The following is a 12,241-nucleotide window of genomic DNA, read 5'->3' as shown; positions in this document are numbered from 1 at the left end:
TGAATGGGCCTTTGAACAATCTAGGCAATGAAGTTCTAGACCAAATCAGGAAATTACAAACTGCAATGCAAAATATAATCTCTATCAAATGAGAAGACATAGGAACAAACTTATGAAAAATATGTAATTGACTTTCAATAGTTGCGGAAAGGCATGGAAAATATAACATATGCAATGATGAACTTTATTAAAGCAAAAGTTAGAAATTCAGAAGGTGCAAGATTTTTAAGAGTTTCAGAGCAATATTTACCTAGAATGGTGTGGAAACCAAACCCTGGCCACGGGTCAGTTAAGGACAGGAAACCCTCAAGGAAGGATACCCCTCAAAGGACAGCAGGTGCAGAATGGACACCCAGGACAGGACAGGATACCCTCGGAATAGGAATCAGGACAGGACCCTCAGGACAGGACAGCAAACCCTCAGGACAGGACCGCTCAGGACAGGACCGCACCCGCAGTTTGGAAGCAACGCCTGCGCTCCACCCGCTCTGCAGTTATCGATCAAGACCCCGATTGGGTCAGCGAACTCCCAGTAAAGTGCTTCACCAGCACTTTAAGGTTCAGTAGAACCTCAGTCTATGGTCAAATTCGGACAGAGTGCTTCGCAGCGCTCTGTATCTTCAGTCACCTATTGAGTGCGTTGGGTCAGTGACAGGTCAGCTAAACCAGACAAGTCTGACGGCTCCCCAGGGGAACCCAGGGTAGATATACAGTTTGGGGACAGCGTACCACCCCCCAATGTTGCAAAGTGTCAGAATCCCTTAATTTCGATTGGTCCTAAGGTAGGATTTGGGTAACACACCAATCACGACATAGCGCTTCAAGCCTACATTTGCATAATAGGGTACCGCCTAACTAGATTGGGGTTCTCATGAGAACTGGTGCAGAAGTACAATGGCAACTTTAACATTGTTGCTCTGTGAGCACATATGATTGGTTCAGCCGAGTTTTCGGGTCGTTCTCAGGAGCATCTTGCACATCACTGCCAACTGGCTGCGTTCCATCAGTCAAGGTCTGTTTAGGCCTCGGCAAGTCGCGCAGGCGCAGAAGAGACCTCCAAGATGGTTCCCGGCACAGACAAACCCCATTCCCCGCGGTACATAAAAAGTAAGCGAAAAACAAATTAATACATAATAATGTCATTATGAAAACACATCACAGGATTTATACCTTTGACTCATCATCAAGAAATAAAAACTATTGCATTTAAATGTTAGCTACATTGACACAGTCACAAGAGCAGTGGCACGAGCAGTACCACATGATAAGCACAGCTATGAATTACGCATGCGCATAACTTTCCCTCCACTTCTGCAGACGCGTCAGGACACGTGAGTGTGGCTGACGCATGCGCAGTAACTAAATACAAGCGGCGGCCATTTTAGATGACTCGAGTAAATTATTTTAGTAAAACACATGTGCAAGCTTCACGATCCTTATCTAAACTAAACATAAATGTTAGTAGAACATACACTTGTTACCGTATTACACATAAACGAGGTTCTTGACTTCGGCAAGCCGCAAAATATGCAAAGCTTTGCTTCATCAGAATTACTAGATAAGTCCACTCAGGAGATTTATATTTTTGATTTGGCTTTATAATCCTCCTTGTCTTTCTTGTCACTACTTCAATTTTTCTTCCAACTCCAACTTCTTTTTCAGAACCCTTTTGACTACTGATTTCTTACACCTGCTCCTTTGGTTTTTTGATTAACCTGACTCTCAATCTTCCACCTGGCCAAAAATCTGTTTTTCTCAAGAATTTTCTTTTTGGTTCAGAAACATTTGTTTCTGACTTCCAGGATCTTTTCTTCGCACTTCCACTTTCACCATCCACGTCACTTTCTCCAGTATCACAGTCTGAAACTTCAATGATTGACTCAGGAATTTTTCTATTCAGCAGTTTCACTCCGTCAGGAACTATGCTTTGTCTTCCATCACTGGTACTCGGTAATTCGTCTTCCTCCTCTTCTTCAATTACCTCCAACTTCCCAGTTTCTGGTTTTCCGTTCCTTACTTCAGAGCTTGACTTCTGCTTTTCGATACTCTCCTGGTCAAAAATTTCTTTTGGTTCAGCTTCTCTGTCTTCAATAGAATTTACTCCATTAATCTTCTTAACTGAATCTTCATTTGTTTTTCCTTTTAATAGATTCTCTTCTCCTCCAGAATCTATTTCAATAATTTCCAAATCCTTTCTCGTCAACTCTTCATTCACAGGCACAGGTTCCAGATGTCGACCTCCCTGTCGATCTTCAGAATCTGGATTTGTCTCACCTTCAACTTCAGAATCAGAATCTTCCGTAGTATCACTCTCAACATCAGAACTGTCAGGAGTAGGCACTGGAATAGTATGACTAGGATGGATCCACCTTTTCAATCCTCTGCATTTCACTGCATTTGTAGTGACTAGAATTATCTGTCTAGGCTTTTGCCACCTAGGAACCAGACAATTTCTTCTTCGATGTACTTTTGTTCTGACCCAATCGCCTGGTCTCAAATCATGTGTCTGAACTTTCTCATCTGATTGTGCTTCAGTTCCCACCTGATTAGACACAGAAGTTACTATATCAGTAACAGTAATCCAAAATAGCACTGTCATTTATACTCAACAATTTGCCTACAGGTACAAAAGCTTGTCTCATGACTCTTCCCATGAGTATCTCATGAGGGCTCAACCCTGTCTTTTTATCAGGTGTACTTCTCAATGACATTAAAACAAGTGGAAGAGCATCTGTCCACTTTACACCTGTTTCTAGACACATTTTTCCAATTCTGTTTTTTATTGTCCCATTAATCTGTTCAACCACCCCAGATTCCTCTGGTCTGTATGCACAGTGTATTTTCTGCTCAATGTTCAATGCCTCACATATCAGTTTCATAAGTTTGTTATCAAAATGGCTTCCTCCATCACTCTCAATAGTGACTGGAAAACCGTACCTCGGGATAATTTCTCTGAGCAGCAGTTTTGCTACTGTAACTGAATCACAATGTCTTGTTGGAAATGCTTCCACCCATCTTGAAAACAAACAAACAATCACAAGAACATATTTCAAACAATTGTGTAGAGGCATCTCAATGAAATCCATCTGCAACCTGGTGAAGGGGCCACCCTCTCGACCAATTACCCCTGTACCTACAACTGATTTTCTGTTGGGGTTCATTTGTTGGCATGACAAACACCTTTGACAAAAAGACTCTGCAATCGTTCTACATTTTGTGTTAAACCAAGTCTCTCAGAAGAGTCTGATCATAGAATCTCTTCCAAGGTGAGCTGGGCCATGATACAATCTGGCCATGTCAGCAATCAAACAATTTGGTAAAACTATTCTGCCATCTTTGTAAGTCCACACTCCATCCTCATCACGTGGCCTACAATCTGCTCTTAACCACAAATCTTTCTCCTCATCATCTGCTTCGTTTTGTAAGTACCTGATTTCCTGCCATATCTCTATTGCTGTTGTTAGCATCAATGAATTTGAATCAGATTCTTTACTTCTTTCCCGATTGTATGAACGACAATTTTTCGCACAAAATTTTGCTGTTTCATCTGCACAGGCATTACCTTTTGAGATATAATCCACTCCCTTTGTATGTGCTGCGCATTTTACAATTGCAATCTATTTTGGCAATTGTATAGCATCAATTAATCTTTTTATAAAAACAGCATTTTTAATTGGTGACCCTGCTGAAGTCAAATAGCCTCTCTGAGACCAGAGCTGTCCATAATCATGCACAACTCCGTACCCATACTGACTATCAGTAATGATGGTAACTTTTATCTTTTGATACTTCACAAGCACGTATTAAAGCAATCAATTCAGCCACTTGTGCTGAACGAATTCCTTCAAGACATGATGCTTCTTCAACATCTGCAACTGTACAGACTGAGTATGCTGCTTTCAAAACACCTCCCTCTGACCTCAGACAGGAGCCATCCACAAAGTAGACGACATCTGATTCAGGCAAAGGTACATCTTTAATGTCCTGCCTTGGTTTGGTGCAAAATTCCATGACATCCAAACACTCATGTTCCACTTCATTTTCATCAGTAATTTCAGAATCAGGTAATAATGTAGAAGGATTCAAATTCAAGCATCTCAAAATGGAAACATTGTCTGCTCCTAGTATGATTTTCTCATACTTTGTCAACCTGCTGCTGGTTAAATGTTGAGTTTTACCTCTTGTCAGTAATATTTCAACCGAATGAGGCACAAAAACTTTCACAGGAAATCCCATTATGATTCCTTCGCTTTGCTCAAGACTGACACTAGTAGCTGCAACTGCTTTCAAACAACCTGGTAAGGCTTTTGCAATAGGATCAAGAACTGCAGAGAAGTATGCAATGGGTTTCTTCAGATTCCCATGTCTCTGAATTAACACAGACAATGCACACCCTTCTCTTTCACTGCAATACAGTTCAAAACCTTTCTCATAATTTGGCATGCCTAAGGCAGGAGCTTGACATAAGCTCTTTTTCAGATTCTCAAAAGACTCCATCTCAGCTTCATTGAGAATAATTGGATCTTTTACATCAGACTTTGTTAGTCTCTGTAGTGGTTTTGCAATTACTGAAAATCCACTTATCCATTGTCGACAGTAGCCAACCATCCCCAGAAACATCCTAACCTGTCTCTGTGCTCTTGGTGGTTGCATTGCTTGAATCATTTTTATTCTCTCTACTGTCACCTGTCTTTTTCCTTTAGCAATTCTGTGACCAAGATATTTCACTTCTTGTTTGCAAAACTGCAATTTTGCTGGAGACACTTTATGTCCCTCATCTGCAAGATGGTTCAAAAGTATTATTGTGTCTGTCACACAATTTTCTCTTGTTTTAGCAGCAATCAACAAGTCGTCGATATACTGCACCAACGTTGATCTGCCAGGTAAATCTAAATCTTCCAAAGATCTTTTTAACAGCTCATTGAAGATTGAAGGACTCTCTGTATACCCCTGAGGAATTCTACACCATGCGAGGGTCCTACTCTGGAATCTGAAAGCGAAAATTTCCTGACTCTCTGGATGCAAAGGAACAGTAAAGAATGCATTGCAAAGATCAATGACAGTGTACCATTCAGCATCATGTGGAATCTGATACAAAATGACTGCTGGGTTTGGAACCACAGGACAACATGGAACAACAATCTGATTAACTTTTCTCAAATCTTGAACGATTCTGTACGTTCCATTTGATTTTTTAATTCCCATGATCGGTGAATTACAAGGGCTACTCTCAATCTCTTTTAAAACACCTTGTTTAATGAATTTTTCAATCACAGGTATAACTCCCTCAATTGTCTCTGCTTTCATCTTGTACAGAGGAATATTTGGAAATTCTATTCCCTGCTTCAGTGTAATTTTGACTGGATCAACATGTTTCATCAGACCCATCTCATTTCCAGTCAAATCCCAAATTTCAGATTTCACTGCTTCCTTGAGCTCTTCTGGCAGATTTTCTTTTTCAAATGCAGGAAACAATTTTGTCTCCTCTGATTCCATCAGCATCATTGTCATCCTGTACAACCCATCTTCTTCCATTGTTTGCAATTCAACTCCTTCAGGAGAACAATATATTCTGCAATTCATTTTGCACAATATATCTCTGCCCAATAGATTTACTGGACTACTGTTACAAACCACAAACCTGTGCTTGTCTCTACAATTTCCAATTTCGACTGGTACTGGGTCAGTCAAATCAGTTCTGATCTGCTGATTGCTTACTCCAACAACTTGGATGGTTTCCCCAGAGAGATGTAGGTTTTCAATTTCCACTGATCTAACAGTAGAACGGGTAGCACCAGTGTCCACTAGAAAAGTGATGTCTACATCATTAACTTTCCCGTTTACAAATGGACCAGACTGGTCAACCTCAAAAGTGGCTCCAACAACACACTCTTCCCCCTCTCCCGGGCACCGTCAGTAGTAATCATCAGAGTCACTCCCCTGTCCTTCTGTTAACAAAAACTGTTGTGAAGCATTTTGCACATTTTGCCTTTGGGATTTTATTACCTGATCATCTCCTTGAAATCCCACACCAGAATTATATTTTTGAGTTCCCCCACAATTAGGAAAAGGAGGCTGTGGCAATTGATTCTGATGGTGATTCACCTGTTGCTGCAGCTGTCGCTGAAGATTTAACTCGTTTAAACTCTGTTGCAACTGTAGCTGTCGCTGCAAATCAACATCACTCTGCATCTGTGGATTTAATAATGGACTTTTTAAATTTCTGGGTGGCTTCTTACATTCGTCCCTCCAGTGTCCAATCTCGCCACAATTAAAACAAGGTAATTTTTGCTTTAACGCTTCAATTTTGGGATTAAATTTCCTGATAATATTATTACCTTTACATTTTCCTTGACCTTGATTCGAATTTGTCGTCTGAACAACATTTGTGTTTTTATTTCCAAGATTAGCAATCTGTTGCTCAGCCACTTTTACTTGAGCCCACATTGCTTTCTCCTTGAGCTTCTTCTGTCTCACTTCTAACTCATCACTGCAGTATTTTGCTTTTCTCAAAATGTCATCAACAGAAAGTGCTTGCCATCCGACAATGCTGTTCCTGATCATATCTGCAATCTCTGGCTTCAGACCATAAACAAATCTATAGACGAAATGACTCATATCCTTCTCGTCTAATTTTTCATAGCCACTGTATTGTTTAAAAATCAACAGTAACCTTTCGTAAAATGAATGAACTGATTCTTTTGGCTCTTGGTTTGTTCTTTCAATTTTAACCCAATCAACCTCTTTTGGTGGAATTTTGTTTTTCAACCAGTAAATCACTTTTCCATAAAAATCCATTACAATTGGATTAGGAGCACCTGTTACTTTAATTCGCTCAGGTTCTGCTTTTGGCCAACTTATGGCTATTTTGCATTCTGTCCAAAGATCTGATGGGACAACAATGTCAAAAAATCCATCCAGATCAATCCACAGAACCTTTGAAACTTTGATGAACCTGTCCACTTGCCTGTACCACTCAACTGGCTTCTCTCTCAGTCTTGGAAAATCATTTGTGAACAGCAATATGTCCTGTCTTGACCAAGGGACATGAACATATCCTCCACCTGCAATCTCTCTCATGGGAAATTGTTTTGCCAATTTTTCCAATTTCTCATCTTCCTTCTTTCTTGTCCATTTCACTCTCCACTTACTCAACTCTCCCAGTTTTTTGATGTAAACAATCAAATCTTTTATGTGCATTATTCTTCCCATTGAGTTCAAATTCTCAATGTCACCTTCTGAAAAGTCTAATCTGTAATGTTTTGCAAAATTCTTTTGCCTGCTCAAATCTATTTCAAGTTCTGCTGCCAGTTCATCCAACTGATCATATTTGTTTTTTGTTTTCCACTGAATACTCTTGCAAATGAACAGTAGTTCATCATCTCGATAAAAATTTAAACTGTCAGGACCAATTGTACCAATTATTAATTCCTCCAAATTTGCTTTTAATTTTGCAACATCAAGTTTAGGTTTTGTCACTCTGACTTCAGAACACTCAGCATCAGATTCTGCACCCATCGGTGATTTTGGAGATAAATCCTCATTAAAAGTCAAACTAGGCATTCTCGTTTTTGAAGAATTAATTTCAGATATGTCTGTGTAAAATTTTTCAGCAACCTTGTGAATTTCTGCATTTAAAGGGATAGTCAAACCTGACTTATTAACTTCTCTTTGCTCAAAAACAGGCTGAACAGGACCAATCGTTACTGGAACTGTCACAGCTTCCATGCTTTTTGTTATTTGTCGAATGAATTCTTCTTTTGATCGTAAATACTCAGAAGAATTTCCAGCTTCCACATTTCTGACTTCTCTCACATAATTTTTTGGAGCTTCCCTTTCTCTTGGAATTAATGAAAAATGTCTACCTCCAATACAGACATCTGCATTTGTCTCAGTTTCCGCTTTTCTTGGAGTCTCAAAAGATTCAGAATTATTTGGGTAAATTTTAGAAGTTTCATTAACTGGAGGTGCACTCGGTGTGGTTTCTGTAGAAACCATCGGAGTAGACCATGACCTAGGAGGTCTCAAAGGCTCATTCCTTTTATCGGAAGTGTAGATTTCTTCTAAAACTGCATCTTCAGTTTCACTCTCTACAGGGGCATTATTATTCTTTTCAGTTATTTTTCCATCAGGAGAACCTAAAACCATCTCTCTAATTAAATAGAGTCCCTCACTCATGCTTCCCTGTCTCCACATTCGCATCCTGTCTTCATGTGTCTCCCTTCTATAACTTGGAACTTTAGGAGGTCTTTTAATTCCACTTGCTTCTCTTTGTAATTGAAACATCTCATCCTCCCATTCAACCAAAGCTTCAAATTGAGTAGGTCTCGGTTTTGGAATAAGAGCATTCATTTTCTCTCTCAAATTTCTCAAAACCTTTACATTAAATGAACCATCGTCAGGCCAAGCCAAAACACCATCATCCTTAGTGTAGTGTTTCCAAATATCAAACCACAAAACAGTATGATAACCATATTCACCTTCCATATACGCTGCAGGTGTTTTGTACTTATGAAGTAATTTACCACCTCGCGTCTCAATTTTCTTGTCAGGTGAGATAAAAATTTTAAGTTTCTGAAACAACATTGGTTTTTTCTCAACATGTTTAAATTGATAAGTCATTTTTAAAAGTTAAATTCAATTAACAAATTTGTTCGTAAAATATTTCCGGGATGTTCCGCAAAGCCAGCCAATCCGTGCGCGAAACACACCAACAAGCCAATGAGAGTTGAGCTACGTCACCTTTTTACTCAACCAATAGAAATAGAAATTTTCTGAAGAACCAATCAGCTTACAGTTCATCAGAGATTCAAGAACCAATCAGAACACAGTTTGTGACATATATCACCCAATCACAGCGCGGCTCTGTGACGTACACAGCAGCTGCGGTTTCTCACTTCTCACTCTTAGCGCGCTCACCCCTCCTTCACAAAATCTTTTCACAGCGCCATTTTGAAAACGCTTTTTCAGTGAAAATTAATTTTAACAACGACAATAAAGACTCATCTGTCTGTTTCTCTAATAAGTGACAGAATTTCAATCACTCAAGTATTCTCTTGCTCGGAATAGAAGGTGTTATTCCCATAGAATATACATTTGCAAGTACAGTAATCTTTTTACTCTACCCTTCAAACAAGTAATTATGAACTCATTTCCCTCAGAACGCACAACTAAGTGACTGTTCGAAAGTTCCACTTGAACATATCTTACCAACCAAACTCGCACTTTCACACTGAAAAAGTCCCTAAATTCAAACACACATGAAATCCGCACAGGACTCTCACCTGTTTATAGAAATCATGTACCGTTAGTAGAATAACGACGTTATCCGTACAGGACTCTCACCTGTCTATAGATATAAAACATGTACCCCTACAGGACTCTCACCTGTTTATAGATAATCATGCACCAACGTTACCCTACCCTTCACTTAAGCTCGAATATATACTAATACTTTTATCACAGTGAGTTTTATAACAGGCTCTCAGTCCCTATACTCATGCTGTTCAAATTTCTTAGATAATCCTCACTATACAACATTCACACCTAGCCCTAACATGTGTTGCACGGCCACAACACTTGTGATACACGGCGATATCACTACTCTGAAACAGATCAAATGCCCTGTGTGACTACCTTCTCATCACACAATCTGTACCGGTACGACTCACATATAGCACAAAAACGAACTCAACATGTGTTAAACATCAATCCTATATCCATACCATAACACATCGGTTACCCTTAGCAACCATCCTCTGCTACCAGAAGAATTGATCCAGCGGCCTATAGGAAATATGTCATAAGCAACGCTACCTAACTGTATAACCTACTTCATAAAACACTACTCTAACTCATGGACCCATTAATCAAATATGACATATTTTGACCTACTGAATCAGGTGGCCAAATTAAACTTATATACAACTTATTTACAAATTATATACAACCGCGGTAAAGGATGACATCATTTGAACAAATCCTAACTATTTAAATGACCACCATGGCAATGGCATCTAGTTAATAGTAACCTGCACTTCTGAATAACCAAGACCAGCTTGTTTCCAAAAGTAAGATTTTATTAACTAATTTTAGATTGTTGAGAATATAATTTTATAAATGCAATTTTATTAGAATCATAGAAAGCATGTTTGAAAACATTCATAGAAAATTACAGTTTAAGCAAGAAATTATAAGTTTAGCATTTCTAAATTCCTAAATCCCTAGCTAAGCTAAATAAATGGAAATAAAGTAAAGTCTTTAAGGGTTCTTACGTGCTCCAAGCAAAGTCCGTCAGCACGACACCCTCATCCGAAATTTGAAAAGCAGCAGCGAGACCCATCCATAGGGCATGGGTTTTTTATACCTTTCTACGCTAGCTAATCTAAGTAAAGGAAAATTTTCTGCAAAAGTCGATGTCCCATTGGTCCAAAAGTGACAAGTGACATGTCACCCCATATTTCAAAACTTCCATTCTGTCATATTCTTTGAGATCATTGTCTTTATTGTACGTGTTCCAAAGCTTCCTTAGTTTGCAACAAATTTGAACAAGAGTTCTCACTGGTTTCATTTCACTTCCTCGGATGCCAAGTTATCAAATGTTCTTTCTGCCGGTTTCTGACCTTGGCCACGTCCGACAAAAATAATGACAGCGCTTCTTCATTGTTATGTGAATGTAACTTTCATGGAAACTTTAGAGTGGACATCTCGTGCTCCTTGCAGAAATTAAATTCATCTTTTAGCAAACTCGAGCAAACTAGGCCCAAAAGCAGGCAACTTATTTTTCTAGTATAAAACAAACACAAGGAAAGTATTAATGAAAGAAATATTATTTTATTCTGTTTCCACCCTTCGTTTACTAATTGATTAACCCACCCAATTAGTCTAGTGTTACCTAGCAAGAAGCAAACAACTAAAGCAGCATTTTATATCTACCAGTCTTCAAGAATCCATAAAATCTTATATGCACCTAAAATAGTAGAAATGACATCACATAGACAAGGAAAGCAAAATAAGCACATGCTACTTTTAAATCAGCTGCAGTTAGTAATGACAAAAACAAAAACGACAAAATTAATTTATTATTTTTGCACGAACAAAAGATGCAACAATTATGTACGTTTATGAGCACACATGTTAATGTCCCCGTGTGTAAAGTTTAATCTAAGTTGTGTTAGCATAACACATCACAAATCATTAATATTATTAATTTATGTTATGGAAGTGTGACTTCACGAGTTTAAACAACATTTTATTTTCTATCTCGCTCCATCACAGCACAGCAACTTTGCATGCTGCGCTGCTTTGCATGACACCTTGGTAAATCTGGGACTTCGTATTTCCAAGAAAAGGCTTTCTATCTCTGATGAATGATCTAAGAATGCTGAACATTCCTCTTTCCTTCAATGGCCCGCACATACACGAGAAGACTTTGTTTTTTGACACACCAGCTAAAGTACACACCTTTATCGCCAACCAACAGCAGACAGAGAAATAAAACTGATCTTCAGATAATGCTTGCCAGCTTGACTGTATCTTCAGTACCAGACAGAGCTTATGCCAGATAAGACTAATATGCTTGTTTGTCTCCTAAACACTATAGGTATGGTCGCAAACCTCATTCAAACATAGGCATATACACACTAGGGATACCCACTAGTACACTAAGGATAACTAGACACAACACACTTGGTCGCATAACACATGTGGATCTCCTGTAAACTCCTGTACCTCCCTTAACCTTTTCACAAATCTTCAAGTTACAACATCACCCATCCTGCATAATCCCTTTAGACTCAATGCTCAGACCACTGTACAGACAGAATAAGTATCATCCTGCAAATACCTAATGGGTCAGGTGTCTTACTGAGGGGAAACACCCGTTACAACGAATGGATTGCATCGCGATGCCATCGCAACGCGACTATTACATCGTGGTCGGCTTCACAACGCATGCTATCGGGATGCAAGCAACAACATCGCATGGACATATACATCGCTAGCGATTACATCGCTAGCGATGACAACGTGTGAATTCGCCGCTCTATTCATTTGGATGCTGGATAGTCTATATAGGGATATTTTTTAATATGATGAGCTTGAGTACATTAAAAGCCTTGGGGAGTATAAAAGGAATTTCGTACCGACACGGAAATAACTTGAACATGTGGAAAATGCAGGCCCACAAAAGGGGAGAGGGTGTGGTCTGACGGCTAGCGCTGCAGCCTTTGGTGCTGGAAAC

The sequence above is a fragment of the Lissotriton helveticus genome, chromosome 10 (genome assembly GCF_964261635.1).
Source record: "Lissotriton helveticus chromosome 10, aLisHel1.1, whole genome shotgun sequence".
NCBI lineage: Eukaryota > Metazoa > Chordata > Amphibia > Caudata > Salamandridae > Lissotriton > Lissotriton helveticus.
The sequence above is the reverse complement of the archived record's forward strand: the minus strand, read 5'-3'. Positions refer to the sequence as shown.